A 21,248-nucleotide genomic window follows, 5' to 3' on the forward strand; every position below is an offset into this window, starting at 1 on the left:
CAGACAGACAGACAGACAGACAGACAGACAGACAGACAGACAGACAGACAGACAGACAGACAGACAGACAGACAGACAGACAGACAGAGAGACAGACAGACAGACAGACAGACAGACAGACAGAAAAACATTTTTTTGTTGAAGGTCCTCAAGAAAGACTATCGCCTTTCAAATACGTACCCCAGCCCGGCGATCCTACGTCTGTGTTATCCTCCCCTATACCACACTGACGCGTGTAAAGCGTGCGGGGAAAGAACCACACTGCGGCACATGCTTTAGGAGTGTCCTAGATAAGTTGACGTCACTGGCGCCGCTCCCTTCGCGACGCATGTTAGGCAGGGACGAACTCCGAGGCCCATTGCTGCTGCCACCACCGCGCGAGAAAGAAAGGGCCGGTCTCCACCGCGGCTGCGGTCACTCTTGCCGATCGGCGGCCACCAGCGAGGAGCTGGCCGACCAGCTGAAGATGCCGCCCGCGTCCAAGCACTTCGAAGGAGCGGAGTCTCAGAGAGGCTTAGCTCGGATGCTCAGCGGTTCACGGAATCCTGAATACTCTATACTCGCAGCCCGACGAATGGGGAAGACGCACTCCATTCTCATCACCTTCGACGCCAATGAGGTGCCACATTCCATTAAATACATGGGAGCCATTCACCGCTGTACTCCATACCGCGGAAGTCCGGATGCTTGTACGAACTGCAGACTACCGGGCCATCGTCACGACGTATGCCCAAGCCCCAAGACTAATCTTTGCCCACGCTGTGGCAGCCAACACTCACCCCAGGAACCTCCTTGCACGCCTAAGTGCATTCTGTGCGAGGGCCCTCATCTTACCGGCACTGGTTCATGCAAAGGACGCAACCTTCACCAGCCACGCAAAACGACAAAGCAACCTCAAACGCAGCGACAAGAACCGGTTCCACACGGGGACAACTTCCCCCAGTTGTCAGCGGGACCCACTCAGCCCAGCCAACTCAGCCAACCCAAGCAAGCCTGGACCGAGCCGCTTAAACAAGATTGGGGCCCTCCCCGTTCGCCCTGCAAGAACGCACTATCATCAACAGTGACTTCCAGTCTGCAAGACGCTCTGGCCAAGTCTCGGGAGGAGGCAGCGGCAGCCAAAGCAGAAGCTCAAGCAGCCCGAGCTGAAGCCGCTGCCCTTCGAGAACACATCGCGAAGCTGGAGACCCAGATAAGTACTCTCGCCACAAGCCATGCCACTCCACCTACCCCAACTCCTACTACATCCCAAACTCCTGCGCACAACCCACCCAACACCTCTAGCATGTCTTTCCCACCCAGCCATGTCAACGCGACATCCTGCTCTGATTCGCTTGAGTTAGATATCGACACGGCATTTCCTCGGCACACAAATCAGGACATTACCCCGCGTCCCTCAACACACAGCTCACTAGCCGATATTCCAACCATGCTTGAGTCTTTTACTGCTCGTTTTGAGGCAAAATTGCAGGAAGGTATCACCAGCATCAATCAGGAATGCACAACGCTCCAAGATGCGGTAATCCGTGTAACAACAGACAATGCAGCACTTAATCATCGTCTTGATGCTTTAGCTCAAACATTAACTGACCGCTACAACAATCTTGAATCACAGCTCAATTTGTTCGCAACATGCCTTGCAAAACGGGATCTCACCCCAAGTAAACGCAAGAAGCCCAAAGCAACTGAAGGGCAAGACAATCCACTCCCTGACGTCACTAACGACTCCCAACCTTGCGCGGCGGCTACGCCCCTTCTCAATTCTCATGATGGCAGCTCTAAACCGTAATCTGACACTCTGGCAGTGGAACTGCCGAGGTTTTGGCCAGAAGCGTCATGTTGTCCACCAACTGCTATCTTGCGCTGCGGGACCCGATATCCTTGCCCTACAAGAACCCTCCAACCCCCTAACCTTACCCGGCTATACTTCTATTACACCCACATCCCCTACACCCTCTCGGGTGGCGTTTCTAATTAATCGCTCAATCACCACCATCTCCCACTGTTTAGCAGTCCAAGACATTGATCACCTCTTAATTGAGCTTGTGCCGCAACATGCCAGAGCTAAAAGCCTCTTCATCCTGAATGTATACAGCAGCCCTAAGTGCTTACAGGGCAACTTCCAGCGCCTCTTTACGCTCGCGAAACGCATAGCCAATAAGTGCCCCCTACTCGTCGTGGGAGATTTCAATGCCCCACATACAGCCTGGGGTTATCCGCGCGACACACCAAAAGGACGTCGGGTGTGGTTAGCAGCGCAGCAAGCCGGCCTCTCACTGCTCACCGATTCTGCCTTTCCGACACGCATAGGGAATAGTGTCTGCAAGGACACTACACCAGATCTCTCGTTCGCACATCGCCTCCCTCATGCCACATGGTGCAACACACAAGAGAATTTGGGTAGTGACCATTACATTATCGAAATTCTCTTAAATATGCAACTACCCCGCAGGGTTCTCAGAGGTTCCACTTTTACCAACTGGGATTTTTTCCGCACTTATAGGGCAACACGCACCCACGCCTCTATCACGGACATCACTGAATGGTCAGAACAACTCCGGAGTGATGTCCGATCCGCAACTCGTCTAGTACGAGAGGACTGCCCAAGCGACACAGTTGACTCTCGTCTCCTACATTTATGGGACGCTAAAACAAGCCTAGAACGACGCTGGCAAAGCCAGCGTTGGAACCGAACTCTTAGACGTCGCCTGGCCCGCCTGAGCAAAGAGATAGAGACCCATGCAGCCACTCTTTCGCGACAGAACTGGGAATCGCTTTGCAACAAATTAGATGGCAATATGAGTATGCCTCAGACTTGGAATTTGTTCCGACACTTAATTGACCCAACTCAGTCAAAGACTACCCAAAGACACAACCTCACCAAACTCCTACATACTTGCGATAAACCTCCACCAGAACTACTACAGGAACTTCGAAATCAGTACTTCCCAACATACCCTGCCGTATTGTATCCCGATTATACAGGTCCTCCTAATGAGCTCCTCGACCAACCCATTACAGTAGCCGAAGTTCAAGCCGAACTACAGAAACTAAACACTTCCTCAGCCCCCGGTCCGGACAATATTCACAACAAAGCACTCCGTAATCTCGACGACCAATCAATTGCCGAGCTTACTGAATACTTTAATGAGTGCTGGCTAAGGGGCATCCTCCCACCACAATGGAAAGAGGCCAAGGTTGTCTTTATACCCAAACCTGGGAAACCTCTCCTTACGTCTAACCTCAGGCCCATATCCCTCACTTCTTGTGTCGGCAAACTCATGGAGCACGTACTCCAAACCAGGCTCTGCCAGTACCTAGAAGGCAAGAATCTCTTGCCTGCTTGCATGTTTGGATTTCGCCCTGGACTTTCCACACAGGACGTTTTCCTACAACTAAAACATCACATTCTTGACTCTCAAACCTGCGATACCAGAGCTATCTTAGGAGTAGATCTAACAAAGGCATTTGACAACGTTGCGCACTCAGCTATTCTAGAGAACCTTATAACCCTGGGAGTCGGCGTAAAGATGTACAACTACGTCCGCGACTTCCTCAGCCACCGCACAGCAACACTTACCTTTGGCGATCACAGCCTGCCAGGCATCACGCTTGGAGCCCGTGGTACGCCCCAGGGAGCAGTCCTCTCACCTATTCTTTTTAACATAGCACTTCTACATCTGCCCCAAAAACTGGGTCAGATCCCCGACATCCACTTCAGCTTCTATGCCGACGACATCACCGTCTGGGCAAACCGTGGTAGTGACGCCGAAATAGAAGAACACTTACAGTTGGCACTAACCACCATCGACACATATGTTCGAGAACGTGGCCTTACCTGCTCCCCTTCCAAATCAGAGCTCTTTCTTTACCGACCGAAGCAGCATGCTTCAGCCATTCCCCCTATCTCTCTCACGCTAGGTGCCCACCCCATCCCACTTGTCTCAAAAATTCGGGTGCTAGGGCTAGTACTCTACTCACATGGCGCACATGGAGAAGTCATCAGGACTCTCCAAACACATGCTCAGCAGACCATTCGGCTGATTCGTCGCATAGCGAACCGTCGGGCTGGCCTACGCGAGCGAAACACGCTTCGCCTCACCCAGGCTTACATCGTCAGCCGCACCACGTATGCCCTCCCATACCTACCTCTCCGACAAAAAGAGAGAGACCGCATTAACGCGCTTCTACGAAGTTGCACAAAAACAGCTCTACGCCTTCCCCCAAGCACATCCAATGACAGACTCTTCAAACTTGGTGTACATAATACATTTGAGGAACTCGCTGAAGCCACCTTTACGGCACAAATATGTCGTCTGTCTAATTCGGTGAGTGGCCGCGCTCTTTTGACCCAATTAGACTTATCCCCAATAACAGAATCACCTGGAAGGGTCCCTCTTTCTTCTAACCTCCGCTCTCACCTAAACGTACCGCCCATTCCCAAGAACATGCATCCTGTGCGCGACGAGAAACGCAGAAAGGCAAGGGCCCGGGCCCTCCAGAGACAATATGGCGAGGACCAGAATGTAGTCTACGTTGACGCAGCGGAATATGCGTCAAGATCCCGCATGGCCCTTGCGGTGGCTGACAATCAGGCAAATCTCCTAACTTCTTGCTCAATTGTCACAAATTCCTCCACAGAGGCAGAAGAGGCAGCCATCGCGCTTGCTCTCATCTCCACACCTGCCACCACTATCATTAGCGACTCGAAATCAGCTATTCTTAACTACGCCAATGGCCTGATATCATGTAGCGCTGCTCGCTTGCTACGCTTCTGGCAGCCTCAGTGCTCCACAACCCTGATCTGGACGCCAGCACATGCCGGCCTCCTTGGCAACGAGGAGGCTCATTCTCTAGCCCGAGGTCTCACATTCCGGGCAGGAGAAATGGAGCCCCCTCCACAGGTCGAGGAGCGCTTGCTCTCTTTTCGTGATATTCTATCGTATTACCGGGAACAACGAAGAATATACGCACCCCCAGCCCCATCCCTAAACATAGCGCAGGCCACACATTGGCGACGCCTACAAACTCGAACTGCTCCATACCCCGTATTACTAAACGCCCGTTACCCAGACCATTTCCCCTCTTCATGCAAACTTTGCGACAAACCAGGAGACTTCCTCCACATCCTCCTCACATGTCCCACCTTCCCACATCCCCCACCTCCGGCTGTGGCAGTGTCATACTGGGAGACCATCATGACCAGCACTTCTGCGTTCGATCAGCGCCGGATCATCTCGTGCGCCATGAAGAGGATCGCACTTCAAGGGCTTTCCTTTGCTTTGTAAGGGTGCCTCCTCACTGCGAGGGTGCACCCACGTGCCATGAGGGGGCTCGGCCCCCACGCTACACAGTGGCAATAAATGTTTCTACCACCACCAAGCACTTCGAGCGGTCACCTGAGGCACCGCCATCATAATTGACGAAGAGTGGGAAGGGACAGGGGTTAATCCCCTCTTCCCCCTCACCCGGTGAAAACTGCCGGACTTTAAATAAAGTCTATTCATTCATTCATTCGCAGAAAATTTGGTGTTGCTGTCGGTGTCGTTGGTTGCGAGTGATAAACCAGCGTTGACCGTGAGGGAAAATTTGAGAAAGCTAGAAATAGATAATAAAAATGTTTTATTTGTGTGAAGATCGAAGCCAGGCCTTCTGTGTCGCCAGCAGGTGTGCAGATCAGTGCCATTGCATTTTTTCTTTATTAGAGAGTGGCTTGATAGCTTGAAAATGCATAAAAAAGCGCGATATAAATGCCTGCTCAACACATGCAATATTGCATAGCAGAAGAGTAGAGTTGCACCAGGCGTCAAAACATGTGAATTGCGCAACCCATGGGTGTTCTGAAGGCCTCAGGGTGATCAAACATACATGACGTTTTGATATATATGACGTCTACTTGCTTGTAAAAGCAAGTGGTGGAGAGTACAAATCACATCATAGAGAAAGAAAGAGAGTTAGAATTAAGCGGCATTGCACAATGCGAGAGAAAGAAAGAAAAAAAGAGAAAGAGAGAAAGAAAGAAAAAAAAGAAGAAAGGAAGAAAGAACGAAAAACAGTAGTTCAGCAAGCGCAGGCCAAGTTACTCTGGATACCTTTTTTTCTTTTGGTAAAGGAGAGGTTCCTATTTTTTCCCTAGTACTTTTCTTTTAACTGAACCAGAACTACGCATTGGAAAACCTAGACGGTGGCTGGACACTTAAGTTTCGCTTGTGCTTCACTTTACTGCGTTCTCCTGCTTGGCTAACTCACTTGAACTCGCCCCAATCGTTCAAAATTACATTTTACACGTTCATCCTTTATTTTTTTATTTATTCAAAAGACAAATGTCGTGGGATGTGTGAAAAGCGTGTGACAAGGAAGGTTCGAGTTGTGGTATTTAAAAAATTGTTCTTCCTTTCTTTTTTTGAGGCAGCATGGTCATGAAAACCGAAAAAAAAAGGGGGGGGGGAGGGCATAGCGCAGACTTAGACCACTGCAGCCCTTAAAAATTGCTTCTGCTTTTCCACGTTTTGGAAAATGTTTGATACACTTGAATTCGGTATTTTTTTAAGAAAAGAAAATTAGGCACTGCCGCAAAAAAGAAAAAAAAGAACGAAAGAAACGCCAGAGCTACTACGCCAGCGAGCGGAGAAGGTCCAAGAGCCGACACACGATATGAAATGTTCTTCGCATTAAGGGAAGGCAGTAGCAGTCGATATTTATTTAAACCTTATCCACGATACAAAAAATAGAAACAATTGAACATGTAGAGTTTGTACTAAAACCACAGTATTGAAGAAAGCTAGAAGGTTAAAAAACGAGGGTCGATGAATAAGGAAAACACGGCGAAGTGTTAGATTTCATGTTTCACAGAAACGCCAGAGACTGAATAAAGCAGAGAAATTAATAAATTGTAAAGAAACGTCAAACAAGTGCGCTCTGGATATTTAAAGTTATGTGACGTATAATAAATAATAGTAATGACAGTTAGGTTTTAATCTTCGCAAACCCACGAAATTGTTACGTAAAATGAGACGGGACGTGACTATTTGCCAGTGTATGTACACCAATAAAATCGGAGCGCAGCACACAGAGCGAGCAAACCAGTCCTCTTCGTCGTCTTCTGTCCACAGAATGATTCACCCTTCGTGCGATAGCTACGTAGCAATATGATTATGGGGGTTGTCGTAATGAAAGGCTTCGGAAATTTCAATCAGCTGGTGTTCTTCAAGGTGCACCGACATTGCACACTACACGGGTAGTTCAACTGCATCGAAATGTGACCACCGGGACTGGTATCAAACCCACACTGTTCGGGCAAGGAATGACGAGTACATCGTCCAAGTGGGTGCAGTAAAAATAACAACATAGTGGTGTTCCTAAAGCTACTCGATTTGACAAACAAATCAGTCATTTATGTTTTAGAATTTAAAGCGCTGTCTCGTGGGGAAATACTTTGCTGGTTGACTATGATGGAACACGATAAAGGGTTCAACCTAAGTTGAGGACGACGCAGCGAGCGATGGAAAGGAAAATGATGGGTGCACTCTTAATAGACAGGATGAGAGCGGAATGTATCATGGAACAAGCGGGGCTCAAGGATATCATAGTCGAAATCAAGAAGAAAAAATGAACATTGGCAGGGCACGTAGTGCATAGGCGGTATAGCTGTTGGAAATTAATAGTAATTGACTGGTTTTCAACAAATGGGAAATTTGTGACGGGGAGACAGAAAATCAGCTGGGCATATGAGATCAAGAAGCTTGCATAGGTATAACATGGAAGCTGAAAGCACACGACTGGGTTGATTGGCGGAATGTTGGGGAGGCCCTTGCCCTACAATTGGCGTAGTCAGGATAACGATGATGATAGTGATGATGATATTGATGATGATGATGATGGTGATGTCTTCTCTCAAGTGACACTTGCCCCGAAATTCTGAAATAACTCTCTGTAGTGGATGAAACACCCTCCCACGACACTATTTCTAGCCCAAAATGCAACTCGACGGTCAAGACAAGTTAGCGAGTGCCAGTGAATTGTTATCGAGAATGCGTAGTACGCTCATTGTACTTGTCTGGAGACTCGGAAATGAGCAAGCCGGCAAAGCTCTCAAGAGGAAACCATATTCAACACCGGAGCACGATATCACGCGGATAAGAGTTTCTCTGGGCCTGTCGGGTTCCTATACGATGGCTTGGAAGACTGGCTCGTATCCATCAGTACTGCGCAGGTGCGCGTAGAACTATACGTTATGGGCTATACGTATGGGGGAGAATGCTGAAAGTTCTAGAAGTAGTCGGGGAATAACATCGAGGATGACTTCAAACGAGTCTGTGATGCGTAAACCATTCTAGAATTTCCCGGAAGAATTCCATTTCAAGCTTGCCTCCACGTACTTTCACTCTCCCTGTCTTTCTGTTTTGTTTTCTTTTCGGCTCGCAGAATAACGATGAAAAGAGATCTCTCTCGAACGCTTCGAAAGCGCGAAAAACAAACAAACGAGAAAAGTACGTCGGGAAGCTGCACGCTGCCCTTGCGGTTCGCTGAGTTTCTCCAGAATGCACCGCGTCCTTTTTTTTGGCGCTCGTAGCACGCACTCGGCAGTCGCCGTTTCATGCAAACGAGCTCGTTCGCGCTCTGTAAAAATTTACATCTCCGTCCTAACGCGCCGAGGTGGAGGTGAGGGAGGATGCTCTAAATATTCGGCTCCCATATATACTCCTCCCCCCTTCGTGTTCCTTGAGAGAATTAAGTCGTTTCTCTCTCTCGCGCGTTCCTTGAGAAGCTTACATTGCCTTCTTTCCTGCTCTTCTCCCCCTCATCCTCGCCTCCCGGTTTCGCCGCGCGTTCACTTCGCTCATCGTTCTCGGCTCTGCATGGGTCGGCGCCGCTTGCTCACTTGTCCGTTTGTCTCTTCCATACAAAAAAGCCAGTCACACTTCTTTGTTTCGCACCGCGAACTCCAGCCTTGCCGCTCTGATAGTTCGCACGGCGTGCGAGGAAAGAACGCGGCGCTTTCACTTCCGACAGTGGTTCGCACCTGTCCTCTACACTTTTACACGCGTGATGCTCGGATTTGTGCGTGCTTACTTTAGTTCTCATGCTTAAGTACACCTGTTTACTCTATAGAGAAAGCTGTAGAGACGAAGCTCAAGCATCGGTGGCGTGTGTGCATAATAAGTAGCGGCGGGTGGACGTTCGCACAGACAAAATGCGTTCGTGTCTCATTGCATAACTGTACAAGCTTGGTATCTTTTCAAAGTGAGCTCACTCAGCAAAAACTATTGGCCCATTCCAAAAAAATTTCTGTGCAGGCACTAAGCCGGTACCGCTTGAGTGCCCCTGGCGGCTTTTCAACCAAACTTAACTATACGCATGGTTGAAAAGCAGCGAGAGTGAACGAAGTCTCTACGGAAACGCGACTGGTTACAATTGCGGTTTCTTTCCGAGTGTACCTGCTAATTGGGTCGTTTTCATATGCACAAACTATTACTATGCATAATGGAATTCGAGCTGCTTTCGACCTGCGTCTGCAAAAGTGTGCGCGAGGATATCTTTGTGGATGGCTGCACTCACACGAGCTGTGACGTGCTGGCATGACTACCAGTACATGAAGACTTCACAGCCGCCTCGGAATATAGACACCAACGAGGCTCTCTTGTAAAATGGGAAATAAAGCGTTCCTTTATTATAGAACTTGATCTACTTTTCTTTCTAACGAAGAATTATGACCCAAAGGATTTAGACGCACCTAGTTAGTGCTCATATGATAAACGCCTGCTTACTTTAAACGAGAAAACAGCGCACATTGTGTTTGCCTGCCAGATTCTCCCTCCCCTTTTCAACCCCATCTCGAACGTTTAAAATAAAACGCACATGTAACATAATCTGAGATTAAAGTCAATTGACATGTTCTAGTTAAAGCATTTTAAACAATAAAGAAAATAATGTTGTGCTCTATGACCATTGGGTTTAAACGATCAGCAAGTCCCGCACAGATCTAAGGCGTTCAAGAAATATCAAACTTTTGCTAATTACAAATACTTTTCTAAATGCGAATCATCTCTTCACGTACTGCAGTCACCTTTAGCGTCTATTTACGTATCTATTTATTTATCTTGCCGCCTACGTCTAGGTGCACTCGTGATCACCCTTTTAGCGTGGGGTGAACCAGGATTGGTATGGGAGAGTAAGATGGTTTGACGAATACGACTCGCTGGTAATGACACGAAGAACGCGAAGATCCCGTCGCGTACGTCGTCAAACCCTTTCCGCCAGACACGTGCCACACATGCCCGTATACCATGAGCGGGCATGCGCCACAGGTATGCAAGTGCCACAGCTGACGAATGCAAACAATAAACGTCAGGATTTCAGCGGGAATCGAACCCCAGCCTTCCGCACAAAGACACGCCAGGTCTCGAAACTGGTTGAAAAAAAAAAGTCACTATTCAGCACACGCATGAAGTTGGTGCAGCGTCAACTGTGGTTATATGCTGACTATCTAATTTTAGAAGCATTACATGTGTACTCCTATAAAACAACCGTCACGTTGGGTTAACGTCAATTGTATATTTAAGCGTGATACCCTGAAGTTGACTTATGTAGCAGTGTCCAGGACTACCATCCTCGCGAACACAAGCGCTACAAGTCAACCGCTTCGGATATTGCTAACACTCATGTTGCTGTTGGAATCGTCACGCAAGTGTAAACAACTGGTAGCATAAAAAACATGTGACTGTTCAACATGTATGTCTGTGTACAACAATTTTACATATATTTAGCGTCATTTCGTAGCGTTTCACTGAATAATAAATCACAACATTGTCAAATTTCCTTTGCGTGCTTCGCATGACGTCGATTTCCAAGAGACGTTGGGTCATGTCGAATGTTTATTAATTAGGAGTTACACAATCCGAATATCCTTCAAAGTAGTCTTTTTGGTAATTCACACACACCTTCAGCGCTCCAGACATTGTTGGATACACTTTTTGGCACGTATCTCCTAAGATCAGTCGAGCCATCGTATCCCACATTATATCTCCTCTTAACTCAAATCCCTTTCCTTTTCGGCAAAATTTTCAGCTTGGGAAAAAGCTGAGTGTCGCACAATAAAGCCACGTTCGGAAAGTAGGGAGTGCAACGAACTACAGGGATGTGGTGTTCTGGTGCCGAAAACTTGAACCAGATGTGTAGATTGGGTGGGTGCATTGTCACAATGAAGCTGCTAAGTGTTCACTGCCAACAGATCCGGCCTGTTTGGCTGCGGAGCATCAATATAAATTTGTGTTCTGATGCTACGTTTACCCCTATCTTGTTCGCAAGTACTCGGACTGCGTGTGATGCGACGGTACTTTACAGCCAATGCCCGCTAATGTTCAGTAAAACTTTCCTTTTGGCTTTGTGAGGATCTGTACGAACGTATACACCATTGCCCCACTCACGTGGGGCCATCTTAGGAGCGACTGTAGCACTCCCCTATCCAAAAGGTGCACATGGCATCGTCGCCAAAAGCTCGTCGAATCTTGCCATTGGTGTCCGCTTGAATGTGGCCAAGTTTTCGACAAAATTTGACGCCATATCACTGCCCCTGCTGCTTCGGCACTTTACAACACACTATAGAATCCGACAAGGACCCACTACACATCCTCCCTTACGAGTCTATCAGCAGCGAATGACACTTTGTGCGGGCGTTAAAAATAAATAAAATCCCACACGCGAGTGAATTTCTCCTTCACATATCTTCAACGAAGACAGCTTCCCACAAATAATTTGTTCACGTGAGAAAAAAAATGTATACATATATCGATACTCTTCGAAAAGATCTCGTATAATTGAAAACAATTGTTAGTTTTCGTAACAAACTACTTCATGCGGTGTAAAGCGAAGACGGTAGAATGAAGCAGGATGGATGAACACTCCTATGAAGGGAATCATGGGGCGACCAGCTGTGCTAAGCGAGAAGACGAACGCACGAAAGAACCGGAAAGATAGATCCCGCCTGGCTCACGTATCTTCTGCGCCGCCTTGCTCCACTTACTCCGCATCCTTTGGTCATTTCTCTTTCGTGTTTTTTTTTTTTGGTGGTCTGCTTTCTTCATAACCTCGCTTATCTTTCTTGCGCACAGTCTCGTATTACGAGAAAAGTGGCCTTTCCCCTTCTGCGTTTCGCACTCGCTTTTATCCTGCTTGTAGTTTTGGTCATGTATTTTTTTTCCCATAACCTTACTTTATTGCGCTTCAGGTCTTTGTTACTAGCAATGAGGATCCAACAGCGTCCTTGTTAATCTTACGTTTTATGACTATACTGACCTTAGTTCGTCGCTACAGGACTGTGTTGACCGAGTGTGCTTCTATATACTACGCGGCATCCCCAGTCTGTTTGTTTCGTTATCCAGCGCTTCCATGGTGACTTTTTATTCACCATACTCACCTGCAGTCCGTTGTCCACAGTTTGCTTTTTTATTGTGCTTTTGTTTCTCTCGAAATTGATATTCGTCTCTGGGTACTTTCAGTAAGACGTTGTTGGGTGAATTAGCGCCCGACCATTCTGCTCGCTCCTACCTCTTTTCTGGCGTCCTTCGTATCTTGATTCACGCTATTACGCACACTATTTTCGTTACATTCATTGGCTTTCCCGTCTTTCTATTCGATGCCTCATGTTTCTTTACGACACACCACGAACGTGCAAAAGATCGGGGCTCATGTAATGAGACTCTGTGCAAGGGTACACTTTTTCTGCATTGAGGCTCGTAGCGCGTATTCTTTAAGAAAGCTGCGAAAAGAGTGGTACGCGGTGCTTTGCGGCTTGTTATTTACAGAGGTGTTTGCTTCGAGAGAGATAGTGGACACCACAAAAGAGCAGCACGTAGTTTATGCCCAACTTTATCGCTTCGCACACGTTGGCGCGTGCATTTAAAAATAATGCGTCGTTTCATGCCGAGGTGCGTTTTCTCTTTTGATATTTATGGAATAAGAAAGAAATAACTGCTAATTAAAAAAAAGGGGAAGGGTTCGTGGCTCTTCACCGTACTCCTCAGCTTCGTTGCAGCGCTAACAGAGAAGCATGACCTCGTGGAGATTGGAGGTTATCTAATATTTAAAGAAAAATAAAAGAAACATGCTTCATGGATGCTGCAAATGTGATGATATTACAACACTGCTTGAGGAGTCCTGGAGATTCGCAGGTGCCAAGAACCTCGAGTTCTCAAAGGCTTTTGTGATGCGGGTTTGTGTACCACCATTTCCCTCACTCATGCTTCTCCCCTTCTCAGGCAAGACTTCCTACGAAGTTCAAGTTAACACTTTCCTAAAGTGACGCTTCGCCATTCTCGCTTCTCGTGTGACCGCCATAATGTGAAGCTTTGGAAGCAAGCGTATAGAAACAAAGGAAGTGAAGCGAGGTATGTCTCATAGAAAGAAATTGGTTGCAGTCGCCGCTTGTTGCAGTGCCTTAAAACATCGTCGCAGTCACTTCTTGTGTACTTTCAGTGGTGCATTGTTTATAACCGTTAGAGAAAACACAAAAAGTTACGCTTGAATTTGCCCGTCGGGCTATTCTTGTTGTTTCATGCACAATTTTCAAGGAAGAGTAGCACTCCTTTTCTGACGCTTAAAAGGTTTTACATTCTTTGTGGCACTTCAGACGAAAGCTTTCACCACGGCGCATATATAGGACAAACACAGTTGAGGCAACCCAGCCTTGGCTTGAGAGGACAGGGTCTACGTTGTGCCAGATGGCGTCTCGGTCGATGTGTGTGCATTGCTGTCACACGCTTCTTTTTGGGACGAGCCACTGTCTACGCACTCAAAGTGAAAGCTTGCCCTACGCGACATGCCATTTACTTAGGCTTTCACGACACTTGCCGTTGGCAGTTACATTTATTGACCCATGGTCGCAAAGTCACCTCTGCGTAGGACACAAGTGGAACGAATATGCTGCGCTGCGGCGCTGTGACATTTTTGAGGCACGAATTGAATTGGCCGAAATATAAACCCAATGGAAACTTGTCTAAATTTTAGTGCCAAACGAAGTACAGTCGCCACGGTAAACCATGCCATAGCATGATACAGCGACATTTGCTGCTGACAGGTGTGGTCAGTGCACTACACTGTAAACATTCTGGTTCTCGCCGTGTTCTAACTCGCATTAAATGTTGCCTAGGCACAGGCTGCCTGCTGGCAAGAAGCTAACATTTTCGTTTGTGGGGCGAAACACTTTAGAGCTTAGGCTTGTCCGTTGTTCGACACTCTATATGAAGAGTACACATATACACCATGACGATGAAGAATAAGCGCGTTAGCACGTGCACAGTACCCGATGACGACGGCGCTGCCATCATGGCGCAGTACAAGTGCGAGGTACCCGCTATACGCCTTGAGGATGACTTGAACGCCGATGACGAGGAAGAATAAGCGCATTCCAGACTACACATCCTCTTTCTGCCATTCCAGCACAGCACATGCAAGGTACACACTGTAGGTCATGATGATGTCGATGACGCCGATGACGACGAAGTATAAGCGCATTCCAGATCACACATTACCTTTCTGCCTTAGATGAAAACGATCGGGAAAGCGCTGTCACCCGTGAAAAGCAAGGTGGAAACGCTGATAACAAGCTCCTGAGGCGAGAGTGCGGCATGCGGCGACTCAACGTCTAAGCGGCAGACAGGAAGCTACCCCGGAAGCGAGAACTCGAAATGCAGCGGCTGAATGGCAGCGCCGACAACAAGCTGCTACCCCGGAGTTGAGAGCGTGGAAGTTGCGGCTCAATGGGAGAAACACATTTATATGCTGTACACACACGCTGTCACTCGTTTACATGCACGAGTGGGCAATATCACGGGTGGTGTACGGTAAGAGTGATTCCCAATGCTTTGCCCACTTGTCGCGATCCACTTTGTGGAGATGCGTAGATTTTTTTTAAATCCACGAACTAAGGTTGAACCCAGCTTTTTGGCGCACAAACAGCACATAGAAAAAAAAACAGTACGACACACCTGCTGCACTGAATAAAGGTAGCGCTGGAATAACGCACACACCGTATGTATACGATTCTCATTGCAGGGCCTCTTTAGTCATTTTATTTCACAGCTATATAGAATCAAGAACACCCGATTGTTTGTACACGTTTTTTGGTCCTTCTCCATTTCATGGTTATCCCAAACCACACATATCCCACCCGCTCAGCGGTTGCGTCATAAAGAAAAAGTTGAAGTTTCAAAGAGAAAGCCTCTTGTTCATACAAAGGGCCCCCGTTTTTCTGCACAAGTGGCCTGCTAGCGCCGAATAAATTGGGCAGAAAGAAATCATCTGACTGGAGAATGGAAGCGAATTTGCGGGAAGACCCACACGCACGTACCCCGTTTTTACGTATATCAGACACGTGACTGTTTATCCATATGCCTCTGCAGATGCGGCCACACGTAAGAGCAGGGTCCTTCATTCCTGCAAAATTTTGTCTGCATTCACAACTTCTACACGCTAGCTCTGGTCATCTCATACATTGCCTTAGTATGGGTTCGTAATGTAGGCTCTGTCTAGCTGTCTGGATGTTATAAAACAAAGAATTACCTAACATGATTGAAATTTAGCTCGTGACGCACATAGGAGCACTCGTGACTTCGAGTATGTTGGTGAGTCCGGCTTTTATTACATTTCGCAAAAGCATTTGTTGAAGTGCCTCATCACTCATTGCTTCTTAAACTAAAATCCTTATCACTCACCATAAAAACGCTGGGCCTGCAGGGTGGAAGGTGCAGCACAGTCACAGCAAAAGCTAGGAGAGCGGCCTCTCTGAGCCTTTCCTAAACATTCTGATGCTGATGACCTCTGATGGATGGCGCTTACCCACAAAGGGGAATGGGCCAAGAACCGGGCGGCAGGATACTTAAATGAAAATAAATTGAAGATGAAGCCAATCTGAAAAAGTAGCTTAAAATAATACTACCAAAAAGCAAAAATATTTGCTGAGCAAGCGGTCAAACCATCTTTTGTTTTTTGAAAGACATAACTACGAATTATAAACTAAAGATCTGAAAAGGTAGGGGTTCACTAGCATGGTAATCTTCTAGTTGCGTTGATGTAATCAAACACAGCGGAGCATACATCCCTGTGGCAGCAACCAAATGAAGTTCCGCCAAGTGATAAAATTACTGGTAGATTTACTTGTATTCCTAGCTTTTGTAATGGGGCTACTAAAAATCCTTTTCTCTGATAAGAATAACGATGACAGAATAAAAAGAAATGTTCAATTGTTTCAACTCCGTTGCACCAAATGCATAGCGGTGATGCCTTGAGCCGAGCTTTATTAAGGTAATAATTTAGTTGTGGAACTGCACAGTGCAGTCTGGTATAAGTGACCTCTAACCTAAACATTCATTGGGTGACTGCTGCAAGCACACTTGCTGAATACCCATTACGGCATTAACAATAATAATTTCTGGGTAGTACGCTGGCATTACCTATGCTATTTTTCGTCACTTTTCTGTACAGGTAATCTATTTCACTGAGATGTGTGTTTCAAATTTGTGACCTGACAAGTCTCATGTCTAACTTTCTATGTTACCGCCCACCACCCCTTATGTAATACACCAACAGGGGCCTTTAAAGAAAAAACTAAATGATGGCGATGATGATGATGACGACGACGACGACGACGACGATGATGATGATGATGATGAGAAGGGTGGTATCCGCTAAACACTTGCAAGGAATTTCATGCCATTTTTTCATTCAATGGCTGACGACGATCATGAATTATGTCTGGAATGAATATGCACCACAGTTAATAGGCGATCAATAACAAGGTTTTGTAATGGGTTGGAGCATTGAACGACCCACTCGTCACGCTATTTGCGTTGTTTGACGCCTGGTTGTTTTCTTTTATGCTCTTCTGAAACGCTTTATTACTCATATCATAGCGATTCCTTTCCCGACATCAAGCCTGCCTAAGGCAAGTTAGCGAAAAAGTTCCAAGCAGCGGCGTGGCTCAGTGGTAGAATACTGGGCTGGCACGCAGCGGACCCAGGTTCGCGCCTCACTGTGTCCTTGGTACTAGGTTTTTTTTCCTTCATTCGTGTCGTGCCTAGTGGTTACGCACACCGGTGGCGGCGGCGGCGGACAACTACAGCGCCACGCGTGGCCCGAGTTGTGATCTCATGAGAGCTTTCACTGCAATATCTTGAGCTGGATAGAATATTTCTTAGCTAACCGGGCTAAGTTTGTACAGGCAAATTATGCTGCAACCCCTAAATATGACGAAAAATCAGGCGCTGAGTAAATAAACTGGCCAATCAATCAATCAATCAATCAATCTTTGAAATTGCACGTTATGATGTGCTGCTACAACAGCTCGATGAAATGTGCCGAGAGTGAATGACATTACCTATTTTCATGCTTGGGAGGCTGTCTTGAAGGAGCCAACAATGTACCGGTATTTTTGCGCTACCTGAACGCCTTGAACACAAAGTATCCGGCAAGGTTTGCACACATAAACGTAAACGTAAGTGAGAGATATATCCAGTAGTACATATTGCACAGACAGTTTTCGAGACTCGTGCTGATCTACCTTGGGGCACTCGCATAAAACTTCAGAACAAGGATTTTGTTCCAGTTGTTAAACTAAAACAGCGAATGAAAACCATGGGCTTCTGCGTTTTAATGAGCAGATGATAGGAGTGTGGCACACCACTAATATGGATTTATTACTATATATAGAGACGTTCCTCCAGCGCAGTGACAGTTACGTGCAATGCGTTAGAGCGGAGTGTCATAAATAGCTCGCAGAATTTTATTGTCATGAATTGGGCGGTATCGAGGAAGTATCGCATGAAAAAAAAAATGTGGCATTCACACTAAACAACAAGTGACTTCTTAAAGATCATTCTTAAACTAAATTTCAAGTCCCGTACTGTAGTTGAAGTGTTCCATAAAACCTTTCCAAACAAAAGGAAATCAAAGCAACTAGGCGAAACCAATTCACAGGTAAGCTCATCACAATTACTGAAACATGCGGCCATATATGATGCATAAAATCTGTTTCCGTTTGAGACGACCACCGAGGGATATGAATTGATGTGCCCACAGAATACGTGCGCACTATACTAGATATCAGCGGTTGCAGCCTCCTCCACGCTGCATGCAATTCAATCAAACTGGCACGAAAGGCACGCTGTGGGTAGACAACGATTTCTATACTGGGAGAAAATGCAATCACCGTGACACGGATTCGCCGAATTACCTTTGTCATCATGACAATGCCCATATTGAGCGAATGCCCGCCTCAATGGCGCCAGGTCGCGGCTCGGTGCCAGCGGAAAGCATGGCGGGCGACAGCGGCTGTCGATTGCTGGCTGAATGCTTCCTGGTGCGCTGCCATCGACAGGCCTTTCGGAAGGAATTATTGCTCGTAGGCCATTGTTTGGGGACCTAAATATATTGCCGGCCATTTCTTTCTGCGTAGAGAGAGAAAAAAACAACCGTCTGTGCCCTTTAAGTCACGTCGAGAGGCACGCAGTATTTGTTCGACAGAACACAGTATTATTTTGGTTTGGCTGGTCACAAATTCTCGCTAACAAACACCTAAAAGGATTGCTGTAGACTAAATGATATTGATGTGTAATTAAACAGGGATTTGAATAATGAAATCATATCCACATCTTGCCAACTGGTTTCGAATTTGGAGCTGAGCTCCTTTTTCCTTAAAGAGTGCGGCGACGTTAACTGGCGTTCACATATAATATTTATCTAAATATCCCTGCTAGTTGGCTTGGATTTTTGGAGAAAGCGGAACACTGGTGCGCTTATTACAATATCATAGCGGAGTTCTAGTTTGAGGCTCACGCACAAGCATTATAACTTCCTTTAGGTAGCCGGGAGGCAAAAAAGTCATTTCAGGATCTGTTTCCTGCAGACGTCTGTGTATCGATGGCTGAGACAAGTAAGTCGTTATGCACCCTCGCATGAGCTATTTCAGTAGAGAGTTCACGTCAACGGGGGAGGAAGCAGCTCTCGCTTCAGCATCCACAAGCAACGCCCGTTTTCTACTCCGCGGATTCGTCTTTGCATTCACTCGCCGCTATGCCCGTCTCATCCGCCGTGCGGACAGCCCCGAACTGTGAGCGCTGCCAAGTGCATGAAACAACAGCACATCTGTTTTGTGATTGCCCTCTTGAAGTGCCTCGACGGAATATACACTTGCTTCAACGTTTGCAGAAATCTTTAAAAAAAGTCTTTACAGAACAAATAATGTATTTCCTAGAAAGAAACAAGTTTAGGAGAGGTTCACTGGCTAAATGGTATTTATGGACAGCTTGACGAGGCCAGTGAACCCTATACAATGCAGGTGGGACTATGACAAAGGTGTGTATAACAATAAATATCTTAAGCTAACATTACAATACCAAATATGGTGCTAGAAACACACACACACACACACAGACACAAACACACACACACACACACATATATATATAACGTTGAGCAAGATGGAAAACTGGGCTAGTTGGTGAGCATTCATCGTGGTTAACAGCGCGAAACACCCGGACAGGAGCGATAGAAGGACACGGTACAGCGCTGACTTTCAACTGAAATTTTTATTGAAAACACGAGAATATATATATAGACAGAACAGAAGACCTCGTGACCAAACCAGCCCCCTCAATCGATAAAATTATACACGGCGACAAGGCTTTGTCATGTGCACGCAATCTTGCCACAAAATAACACATACTTCAAACTATAAGATTCCAATGTCGCCAAGAAAACCGGGCATGAGCAGACGAATGAACTTTAGCCACTATCTAACAAAGATAATTCATTACCAAGTAAGGCGATAGACGGCTGGCTAACGCATTGAGACCCTTTCTTATTTATGAAAAATGCCTCCATAATTTCTCTTGAAAGCTTGTCTGGGTGCTTGAAGAGTACTTTTGTTTTTTCAAAAAGTGGGTGGCATCCACATTCGCGGCAATGCAAAGACAAATGTGAATGCGCAAATCCTTTCAAGGAACTGTGGTGTTCCCTTAGCCGTATATTGACACAACGCCCGGTCTGACCAATGTACTCTCGCCCGCATGAAAATGGGGTTGAGTACACGACATTCTGCATGCACGGGAGAAACTTCATAGTATGTTTGATACTACACTGCTGATAAATTCCAGTCTTCCTGCCTTCTATGCGAGTGTTTACTGCCTGGCAAAGTCCCTTAAGCTTCGTTCTGCTTGAAAACCCAACGTTTAATCTGAACTTAGATGCTACTTTCTTTAATCTGTGCGAAAAAGAATGAACATATGGAATGTAGACAGAACGGCTAAAATCTTTTTCTTTCACTCGGGAGGACTGCCCCTTGACCTCACGCAGCAGCTTATCGCAAGTCGTAGAAATGATAGAGTGAGGAAAGCCTGCATCACGCAGCCTCTCCACCTGATAGTTAACGCTGTCAAGCATACGATGGGGACAACTCTTATTGAGGGCGGACCTTATAGCGGAAGTGGCTATACCTCGTTTAATCAATTTCGCTCCTGTCCGGGTGTTTCGCGCTGTTAACCACGACATATATATATATATATATATATATATATATATATATATATATATATATATATATATATATATATATATATATATATATATATATATATATATACACATTACTACGAAACATCCTGATACCAGCATAGCACAGAAGATTACATGGACGCGAGCAAAAAAAAAAACAAAAAAAATTCAGCAACCCTTACACTACTATTGCCAAAAATAAAATAATAAGAATAAAAAAATAACGACGAAATATCTGGGAAGATATATACATATTTGCTCCTTGCGTATGGGTGTCAAGGTCGAGAGCATGCGACGGACGCGAATCGCATCGGCTCCGGCTCAGGTTCATTTTCAAGAAGAATTTCTTCCTGGCGACCTGTTGCAATAATAGGAACTTGTTCCTAGCATCACCACTGTCAAGCCTATACCGGACTTCAACCTGTGAGTGCGCTTTCAAACGTCTCAACGCTTTCGAAAGTTCTTGAAGAGGTCCACCTCGCTAACCCTAACAAGCCGGAGACGCGGCTTGGACAGAACGCCGCCCCGCTCTACAGCGGATGGCGAGCGTCTCTGGGAGCGTCGCAGCCGACGAGAAGCACTCATTGCCCTCTCGCTCCACGGACCACATGATGGATACGCAGACCAGTCAAGACGCCGATACGCAGGCAAGCAATGAGAACAACGCACATCCATGGATCACTGTTACCAAGAGAGCGAACAAA

Source organism: Rhipicephalus microplus, chromosome 1, assembly GCF_043290135.1.
Source record: "Rhipicephalus microplus isolate Deutch F79 chromosome 1, USDA_Rmic, whole genome shotgun sequence".
Taxonomy (NCBI): Eukaryota; Metazoa; Arthropoda; class Arachnida; order Ixodida; family Ixodidae; genus Rhipicephalus; species Rhipicephalus microplus.